Here is a 10,471-nt window from a genome sequence, read left to right as displayed (position 1 = left end):
GAAAGGAATAAAAGAGACCCTCCTCTGGAGGCTGCATGGAGAGTCCAGGCTGCCCAAATCCCATCTCAGACTTCTGGCCTCTGGATCTGTGAGATAACACATTTGTGTTGTTTTAAGCCACCGCGTTTGTTTTGTTTATTGTTTGTTTGTACAGCAGCCCTGGAAAACTCATGTTTTCCAGGAGTTGGGATTTGATATTGATTTGACTTAGGCGATTCGGCTCAGTTTGCCACTGGCTCCTACAGCCTGCGGCTGAGCCATGTGAGTTCACGGGAGACGTTCTTTTCTCCGTGGCTAACAACTCAATAGGCCAAGAGAGTTCAAGTCTCAAGGAAGCTTCTTGGAAGGTGTCAAGACACCATTCCTACAAATGACTGAGGACCTTCAGGGAAATCAAGGAGAAAGAAAACAATGAATTTCCTCTGTTGGTAGTTTCCCTAACATTTTTTATAGGCATTTAAAATGGTGACAGGTTTGGGCACCTGGGTGGCTCAGTCGATTGAGTGTCTGACTTTGGCTCAGGTCATGATCTCACACATGGTTCACGAGTTCGAGCCCCGTGTCGGGCTCTGTGCTGACAGCTCAGAGCCTAGAACCTGCTTCCGATTCGGTGTTTCCTCTCTCTCTGCGCCTCCCCTGCTTGTGCTCGCTCACTCTGTGTCTCTCTCTGTCTCTCTCTGTCTCAAAAATAAACATTAAAAATATTTTTAAATGGTGACAGGTTAAAATGATTGGCTCACTTTATTTTTCACAGAAACCATGTGGTCTTCATTATTCTTGGGAGGTCTTTGCTTTCTCCAGAGATGTGGTTTGGCTCTGGGCACAGGACCGGTCACAGTCTGTCTGTCTTGATTTCACAAATTCTTTTTTATCTACTTTGAAGGTACTTTCTATTCTCCCACAAAAGGCAACAAAAACAATTGTGATGAAGGACTTCCTCGCCAGATGAGTGTAATTATTACACATAGCATGGACTCAGAAGTCTATGCTAGAGAGAATCATAACTTCAGAGTAATTCTCATTTGGGCTTTGACCTTCCCTCACCTTTTGATGAAAGTCTCTCAAGACTCCTGCTTCTTCAACTGACCTCTTGCTTCCTTTATTTGAAAAGAGGCCAGTTTGGGTTCTTGAAGCAGATTCTTTCATTTCTTTTTTCCTCTGCTTTTGGACCCATTATTGCATTTCTCTGTTTTGTATTCCCTCTGTAGATCACCCCATATTGTTGCCTCTTGCATGAAAAATGAAATGAAATCTTTTCCGTATCTGACAGTGTTCCTTCCCACATCGTTCATGTTCAGCATTAGGAGATGGATAATACTCTCTCATCAGTCAACACGGGGATTGAGTTTAATATTTAATTAACACTGTCCTCCCTGGTTCCCGTTAAATACACCTCTCTTGCCCTCCACATGCCATTTGGGTCCTAATTACATCCATTACCTGGGTATATTCACTCAGTGCACACTGAACTATAGGAGATATGATATGTTGGAGGCTCACTTATTAATTTGTGAAGAATTCTATGGAGATCTCCCTTCCTTTTTTTTCTCATATAGACCCAGATTTTTTTAGACATCTGAGTCAAGTCTTCAAGTACACAAGTCATTCTCCCCCACACCTTGCCCTCCAACCATGTTCTTTTCTTTGCTTTCTCCTTTTTACATTTCTCTGCATCCAGGACGAGACTCTGGTCTTGCAATTCATTGAATATTCTTATCGTTTCTAGAATTATCTCTAGGAAGCCAGGTGTCCTGTCTTTTCCTTTTGCATTTTCTAGTTTACATGTTCATTGTAAAGGATTAAGCAGACACCTGTCTACTCTGTCCTGAAGGACCTACAGCATATAACTCTTGCCCAAATCCATTAGGTTGTTTGACTCACGAAGTGCCAAGAACAGAAAAAGTAAAGGCCTAAAAGACTTTTGATTTCTCTATGTATCATTTCACGTTTCTTGTTTTTTTTTAAGTTTATTTATTTTGAGAGAGAGCATGAGCAGGAAGGCACAGAGAGAGAGAAAGAGAGAGAGAGAGAGAGACAGAGAGAGAGAGAAAGAGAGAGAGAGAGAGAGAGAGAGAGAGAGAGAGAGAGAGAGAGAGAGAGAGAGAATCCCAAGCAGGGCAGAGCCGACGTGGAGCTCTAACTAATGAAACCGTGAGATCATGACCTGTGCTTAAGTCAACAGAGCCACCCAGGCCCCTCTCGCTTTCATCTAATAGTCTTTATGTTAACTCCTCTTGGATTCCCTACCAACATCCAAGTGTTCAGAGTCAGAAGGATGATAATTATGTTTTTGAGATCTGAACTCAGAGTAGTTAGGTGACAACTCATCCTAGTTTTCTTGGGAGTTCCTGGTTTCTTGGGATGTAAGACTGGGAATCTTACATCGTAGGAAATCCCGTAGTGCTGAGCCAACAGGGGAACTAGACACCATAAGAGTGGTGATTAACCACATGGAATTTCAAGCCTTCCCATGGACATCCTGGTCACTTGATCTGGGACCTGGCTTTCTTAACTGTGTGTTTAAGAAGTTCACTGCAAAAAAAAAAAGATTAGAGTGGGAGAGAGCCAAAGCATAAGAGACTCTTAAAAACTGAAAACAAACTGAGGGTTGATGGGGGGTGGGAGGGAGGGGAGGGTGGGTGATGGGTATTGAGGAGGGCACCTTTTGGGATGAGCACTGGGTGTCGTATGGAATCCATTTTGACAATAAATTTCATATATTGAAAAAATAAATAAATAAATAAATAAATAAATAAATAAATAAATAAATAAATAAAAAAGATGTTCACTGCAGTGCCAGTAAGCGCCATTGTTCTTGCAAACTCTACAAAGCGCTGTGCAGTTTCCCCAGCCTTGCTTTCCAGCTTTACCCCTTTCGACATGCCTCCTGCTACTGTAAGACCCTCTTCTCAAAAAGATACACGGGCCTCTGGATGTTTCTAGAAGCCCGTGAGCAATTCTTTAGCAGAAAGGCCACTGTCACTGGCCAGTCAGTGTACAACTTACATGCTTCAAAATTACCTCCCACTCTCCTCTTTTACTACTCCTTCCTCATAGTTTCTGTCCTTCGACAGAAATGTCCACTCCAGGTTGGTTTTTGTGTTATGCTTTTGTGCTGAAACCCCGTGCCAAAAACAGTTCCTGGTGCATATATAGGGGCAGGGTTGTCAGATTAAAATACAGGCTGCTTCGTTAAATTTGCATTTTACATATAGCATGAGCTTAACTTACGCTGGGAAGAGAAAGCTTTGTTGTTTATGTCAAATTCAAAGCTAACTGCCCATCTGCATTTGTGTTCACTGAGTCTGGATCATGGGACTCTGGAGGCTGACCAGTCCCAGGATGTGTAGTCGGTAGCCTGGAGACTCAGGGGAGACGATGAAAGAGGAAATTTACTCTTGATCCACCTTCTTCTTTATGTAGCCAGCCTCACTTCCATCAAATCGGACCACCACAAGTGACTGTAGATCTGGTTATACACGTATATCTGGACTTGATCCATTCAACAGTGCGGTTTCATTTTCAACCACAACCACCGAGAACACTTTCAGTGGTGGTGAAGCGTGCAGGCACCGAAGGGGTAAATCTCAGATCTCCACATGGGAACAGCAGCACCACAAACACACCTCAGCACCTGTCCTTGTGAAGTTTTCTCTCCAGAAATTCTCTCCTCTCTATGCGCCTTGGAAGCCCACTAAGCCATACAACAATCCCACAAACCTATCCACATAGGGAAGAAGAATCTGCCAACCTCCGTGATGCATCCGATGGCCGTTCTAACTGCGATAAATGCACACGGCAGGCAGTAGTCATAAGCATAGGTGTTGAGAGGACTAGAGGAGATACCCCATGGTTCCTGCAAATGTCAGAGGGGGCGGCTTCCTGCCTGAAGGAAAGGCACTGCTGTGACTCCCATAGCTCATGCATGTGTTTGCATTTAGTTAGTTTTCAGTTGTTGCTTACTTCTTTGTTTTAGTTTCAGGGTGATGCATTTATTTTGCCAGATGATGGGCATTGCCTTCCTGGGGGGATATGCCGCGAGCGCCGTTCTTTATTACAACATTTATTGTCAATGAACAGTGGATTGTGTGTCCTCCCCCCTGAGGAATGGCTCAATATAATCTAGTCCCACATTGGAAACAAAGGCCCCTGTGAGCACAGATAAATCACAGTGGAAATACGTGAAAGCTCCCTTTCCAAGCTCTCCTAGCAAGATGCACATGTGGGCTCAAGGGTCACACCTTCTGCAACTGTGGTGGCAGTGTTAGGAGACTGGCCCATTATCTTTGGGAAGAATGAGTATTTCAGAGTTTTTAAAGGCAACTTTAGAGGAGCACCTGGGTGTCTCAGTGGGTTAAGCATCTGATTTTGGCTCAGGTCGTGATCTCCCGGTTCATGAGTTTGAGCCCCACATCGGGCTCTGTGCTGACAGCTCAGAACCTGGAGTCTGCTTTGGATTCTCTCTCTCTCTCTCTCTCTCTCTCTCTCTCTGTCTCTCTGGCCTTCCCCCATGGGTGCTCTGTGTCTCTCTTGCCCATGCACCCCAAAATAAACAAAGACAAAAAGAATTTTTTAAAAGTAACTATTAGAAACTATAACAGAAAGCAATATGCTCATTTACCCCCATGCATGCTGTACAAAAAAAAAGAGTTTATTTTCACAAGTACTCATACCAAGGGTTTCTTGTGCATTCAGTAGGTCCCTGTTGAGCCCACACCAGGTGGAGGACACTGTTACAGGTCTGTAAGCAGAGAAAGCAGTGACCCACGCACATATGATACCCAGAGCTTCTGTTCCCACAAGGGGAGACAGGAATAGATAAATGCTCAACAGAGAAAAATCACAAATATGAATGACGGTCCCACGGAAGCATAACACAGGGTACCCAAGCACAGAGTGGTACAGGGTCATTTAAGCAGAGATCTGAAAAGAGGGGAAGGAGAAAGTCATACCATTATCTTAGTAAAATGATTCCAGAACGAAAGACTAGTAACTCCAATGTCCTTTTAAAAACTGGTTTTGGTAAAATACATGCCACTTACAGTTTAACATCTTAACCATTTTTAAGCATACAGGTCAGGAATGTGAAGTATATTCCCCTTGTTATGCAACCACCTCCAGAATTCTTTTCGTCTTGCAAAACTGGAACTCTGCCCTCATTAAACACCCGACTCCCCGTTACACTCCCCCAGCCCCTTACAACCACTGTAAGGGTTCTGCTTTCTGTGTCTATGAATTTGCTGCAAGTTCCTCATAGACGTGGAATCATACAGCATCCATGCTTTTGTGTCTGGCTTATGTCGCTGAGCATAATTATCTCGGGGTTCGTCCATGTAGCAGGTGTCAGAATCGTGTTCGTTTTTAATGGCTGAGTAATATTCCATCAGATGTATATCACGTCTTGTTTATCCATTCATCCATCGATGGACACTTGGGCTATTTCCATTCTTTGGCTATTGTTGATAGCACTGCTATAAACATTGGGGTGCATGTGCCCCTTTGGATCAGCATTTTTGTATCGTTTGGACAAATACTTAGTAGTGCAATTGCTGGGTCACAGGGTAGTTCTAGTTTTAATTTTCTGAGGAACCTCCACACTGTTTTCCAGAGTGGCTGCACCAGTTTGCATTCCCACCAACAGTGCAAGAGGGTTCCCGTCTCTCCACATCCTCACCAGCATCTAGAGTCTCCTGATTTCTTAATTTTGGCCACTCTGACTGGCGTGAGGTGATATCTGAGTGTGGTTTTGATTTGTATTTCCCTGATGAGGAGTGACGTGGAGCATCTTTTCATGTGCCTGTTGGCCATCTGGATGTCTTCTTTAGAGAAGTGTCTATTCATGTTTTCTGCCCGTTTCTTCACTGGATTATTTGTTTTTTCGGGTGTGGAGTTTGGTGAGCTCTTTATAGATTTTGGATACTAGCCCTTTGTCCGATATGTCATTTGCAAATATCTTTTCCCATTCCGTTGGTTGCCTTTTAGTTTTGTTGCTTGTTTCCTTTGCTGTGCAGAAGCTTTTTATCTTCGTAAGGTCCCAGTAGTTCATTTTTGCTTTTAATTCCCTTGCCTTTGGGGATGTGTCAAGTAAGAAATTGCTGCGACTGAGGTCAGAGAGGTCTTTTCCTGCTTTCTCCTCTAGGGTTTTGATGGTTTCCTGTCTCACATTCAGGTCCTTTATCCATTTTGAGTTTATTTTTGTGAATGGTGTGAGAAAGTGGTCTAGTTTCAACCTTCTGCATGTTGCTGTCCAGTTCCCCCAGCACCGTTTGTTAAAGAGACTGTCTTTTTTCCATTGGATGTTCTGTCCTGCTTTGTCAAAGATGAGTTGGCCATACGTTTGTGGGTCTAGTTCTGGGGTGGGGTATCTATTCTATTCCATTGGTCTGTGTGTCTCTTTTTGTGCCAATACCATGCTGTCTTGATGATTACAGCTTTGTAATAGAGGCTAAAGTCTGGGATTGTGATGCCTCCTGCTTTGGTCTTCTTCTTCAAAATTACTTTGGCTATTCGGGGCCTTTTGTGGTTCCATATGAATTTTAGGATTGCTTGTTCTAGTTTCGAGATGAATGCTAGTGCAATTTTGATTGGGATTGCATTGAATGTGTAGATAGCTTTGGGTAGTATTGACATTTTGACAATATTTATTCTTCCAATCCATGAGCAGGGAATGTCTTTCCATTTCTTTAAATCTTCTTCAGTTACCTTCATAGGCTTTCTATAGTTTTCAGCATGCAGATCTTTTACATCTCTGGTTAGATTTTTCCTAGGTATTTTATGCTTCTTGGTGCAATTGTGAATGGGATCAGTTTCTTTATTTGTCTTTCTGTTGCTTTGTTGTTAGTGTATAAGAATGCAACTGATTTCTGTACATCGATTTTGTATCCTGCAACTTTGCTGAATTCATCTATCAGTTCTAGCAGACTTTTGGTGGAGTCTATTGGATTTTCCATGGATAATATCATGTCATCTGCAAAAAGTGAAAGCTTAACTTCATCTTTGCCAATTTTGATGCCTTTGATTTCATTTTGTTGTCTGATTGCTGATGCTAGCACTTCCAACACTATGTTAAACAACAGCGGTGAGAGTGGACATCCCTGTCATGTTCCTGATCTCAGGGAAAAAGCTTTCAGTTTTTCCCCATTGAGGATAATGTTAGCTGTGGGCTTTTCATAAATGGTTGTTGTGATGTTTAAGTATGTTCCTTCTATCCCGACTTTCTCGAGGGTTTTTATTAAGAAAGGTTGCTGAATTTTGTCAAAAGCCTTTTCTGCATCGATTGACAGGATCATATGGTTCTTATCTTTTCTTTTATTAATGTGATGTATCACATTGATTGATTTGTGAATGTTGAACCAGCCCTGCATCCCAGGAATGAATCCCACTTGATCATGGTGAATAATTCTTTTTATATGCTGTTGAATTCGATTTGTTAGTATCTTATTGAGAATTTTTGCATCCATATTCATCAGGGATATTGGCCTGTAGTTCTCTTTTTTTACTGGGTCTCTGTCTGGTTTAGGAATCAAAGTAATACTGGCTTCATAGAATGAGTCTGGAAGTTTTCCTTCCCTTTCTATTTCTTGGAATAGCTTGAGAAGGATAGGTATTATCTCTGCTTTAAACGTCTGGTAGAACTCCCCTGGGAAGCCATCTGGTCCTGGACTCTTATTTGTTGGGAGATTTTTGATGACTGATTCAATTTCTTTGCTGGTTATGGGTCTGTTCAAGTTTTCTATTTCCTCCAGTTTGAGTTTTGGACGTGTGTGGGTGTTTAGGAATTTGTCCATTTCTTCCAGGTTGTCCAATTTGTTGGCATATAATTTTTCATAGTATTCCCTGATAATTGCTTGTATCTCTTAGTGATTGGTTGTAATAATTCCATTTTCATTCATGATTTTATCTATTTGGTTCATCTCCCTTTTCTTTTTGAGAAGCTTGGCTAAGGTTTATCAATTTTGTTTATTTTTTCAAAAAACCAACTCTAGGTTTCGTTGATCTGCTCTACAGTTTTTTTAGATTCTATATTGTTTGCTTCTGCTCTGATCTTTATTATTTCTCTTCTCTGCTGGGTTTAGGCTGTCTTTGCTGTTCTGCTTCTATTTCCTTTAGGTGTGCTGTTAGATTTTGTATTTGGGATTTTTCTTGTTTCTTGAGATAGGCCTGGATTGCAATGTATTTTCCTCTCAGGACTGCCTTCGCTGCATCCCAAAGCGTTTGGATTGTTGTATTTTCATTTTCGTTTGTTTCCATATATTTTTTTAATTTCTTCTCTAATTGCCTGGTTGACCCACTCATTCGTTAGTAGGGTGTTCTTTAACCTCCATGCTTTTGGAGGTTTTCCAGACTTTTTCCTGTGGTTGATTTCAAGCTTCATCGCATTGTGGTCTGAAAGTATGCATGGTATGATCTCAATTCTTGTATACTTATGAAGGGCTGTTTTGTGACCCAGTATGTGATCTATCTTGGAGAATGTTCCATGTGCACTCGAGAAGAAAGTATATTCTGTTGCTTTGGGATGCAGAGTTCTAAATATAAGTGTCAAGTCCATCTGATCCAATGTATCCTTCAGGGCCCTTGTTTCTTTATTGACCGTGTGTCTAGATGATCTATCCATTTCTGTGAGTGGGGTGTTAAAGTCCCCTGCAATTACCACATTCTTGTCAATAAGGTTGCTTATGTTTGTAATTGTTTTTATATATTTGGGGGCTCCCATATTCAGCACATAGACATTTATAATTGTTAGCTCTTCCTGATGGATAGACCCTGTAATTATTATATAATGCAATGTAATCTCTTGTTACAGCCTTTAATTTAAAGTCTAGTTTGTCTGATAGAAGTATGGCTACTCCAGCTTTCTTTTGACTTCCAGTAGCATGATAAATAGTTCTCCGTCCCCTCACTCTCAATCTGAAGGTGTCCTCAGGTCTAAAATGAGTCTCTTCTAGACAGCAAATAGATGGGTCTTGTTTTTTTATCCATTCTGATACCCTATGTCTTTTGGTTGGCGCATGCCTGAATATATTTTAAACTCCTGCCCTGAAGAAGCCTTTTCTCCGACACAAGGGAATAAATTGAATAACTCACTAGGAAGACTCCTTTCAAACAAGGCTATGTTATAATGCTGTCCAAACTTATATAATTCCATAAATGATATCACAAAAGAAAACGCAAGTGAGCCTGTCTGTACTAAATTAGAAAAGCTTAATATCCTTTTTCAATAGCAAAATAAACTTGATATGTCCCCTGATGTATGAGGCATTAACAGGCTTGTATATAAAATTATGTCACAGGAAATAAAACTGGCTGAGAACGTATAAACAAAACAAAGTTAATTACAATATATCCAGGTTTTGAAGTGACCAGCAAGCTGTCACAATGAATTTCCTATAAAAGACAGAGAGGATTGTGGATATTAAAAAGGTAACAAAAGATTGTGGAGTGGTCAACTTGGGAGAACTCTGTGTGCACAATAAAAGACAGTTACAGAAACACAGAGTTGCAACATAACCTTCACATTTTAATGAGAGAAATTGGCACTTTCCTGTAACTCTGCAAGTGCACATATGCTAAGACAGATCAGCGCTACTCCTAAATATTTAACCAGGAGAAAATGAAAATATGTCCAGCAGACGTCTGCACAAGATGCTCATGTTGGGTTTATTCATAATGGCCCAATACTAGAAACGGTCCAGGTTTTCATCAGTCGGGAAATGAATGACAAAAACGGTAATACATTTATACAATGGACTACTACTTAGTAATAAATAGAAATGGGTTACTCATACACACAATAGCATTCATGGATCTTTAAAAAAAAAAATCATGCTGAAAGAAGCCAGACTCAAAAATACAAACCGTATGTTTTCATTTACGTGGAATTTGAGAAAAAGCAAAATAAATCTACAGTGAAAAAAAATCAGGATGTTCTTCCTTCTCTGGGTGGAGGTCAGAACTGATTTGCAATTTCTGGAAGGAGCTGAGTGCAGGTGAGTTCTACATCTAGACAGGCTGGAGGCACACAGGTGTATGCCTTCTTCAAGGTGCCCACGTGTGCATGCTCAGTATTGTGCATTTCCCTTCGGGATGCACATTTGACCTGAAATAAAACAAACAAAAAGAGCCGTCTCCAATAACACATATCGATAATACACACACTAAAGTGTTTAGAATTGGAATGTGCTTATTTATCACTCGCTATGACACTTATTTTTAAATATATACCTGAAGATACAGCTTGAATGGAAAAAAGAATGAACAAATGGATAGCTATATGATCAACCCACTAAAGTAAAATGTGCCCATCTGCAGCTGTTATATGTGTTTGCTGTACTTTTCTTTCAACCTTCCCCTGTGTTTGAGAATTTTAAGATCCCATATTGGAAAAAATAATTTAATAGCAATTATACCTTAGGGAAAGCTAAAGCGTGTCTATTGGTATTTTTTAATACCAATTACACCTTTAAAAAAGCTC

This window comes from Neofelis nebulosa, chromosome X, assembly GCF_028018385.1.
Source record: "Neofelis nebulosa isolate mNeoNeb1 chromosome X, mNeoNeb1.pri, whole genome shotgun sequence".
Taxonomy (NCBI): domain Eukaryota; kingdom Metazoa; phylum Chordata; class Mammalia; order Carnivora; family Felidae; genus Neofelis; species Neofelis nebulosa.
This window is presented reverse-complemented; position numbering follows the sequence as displayed.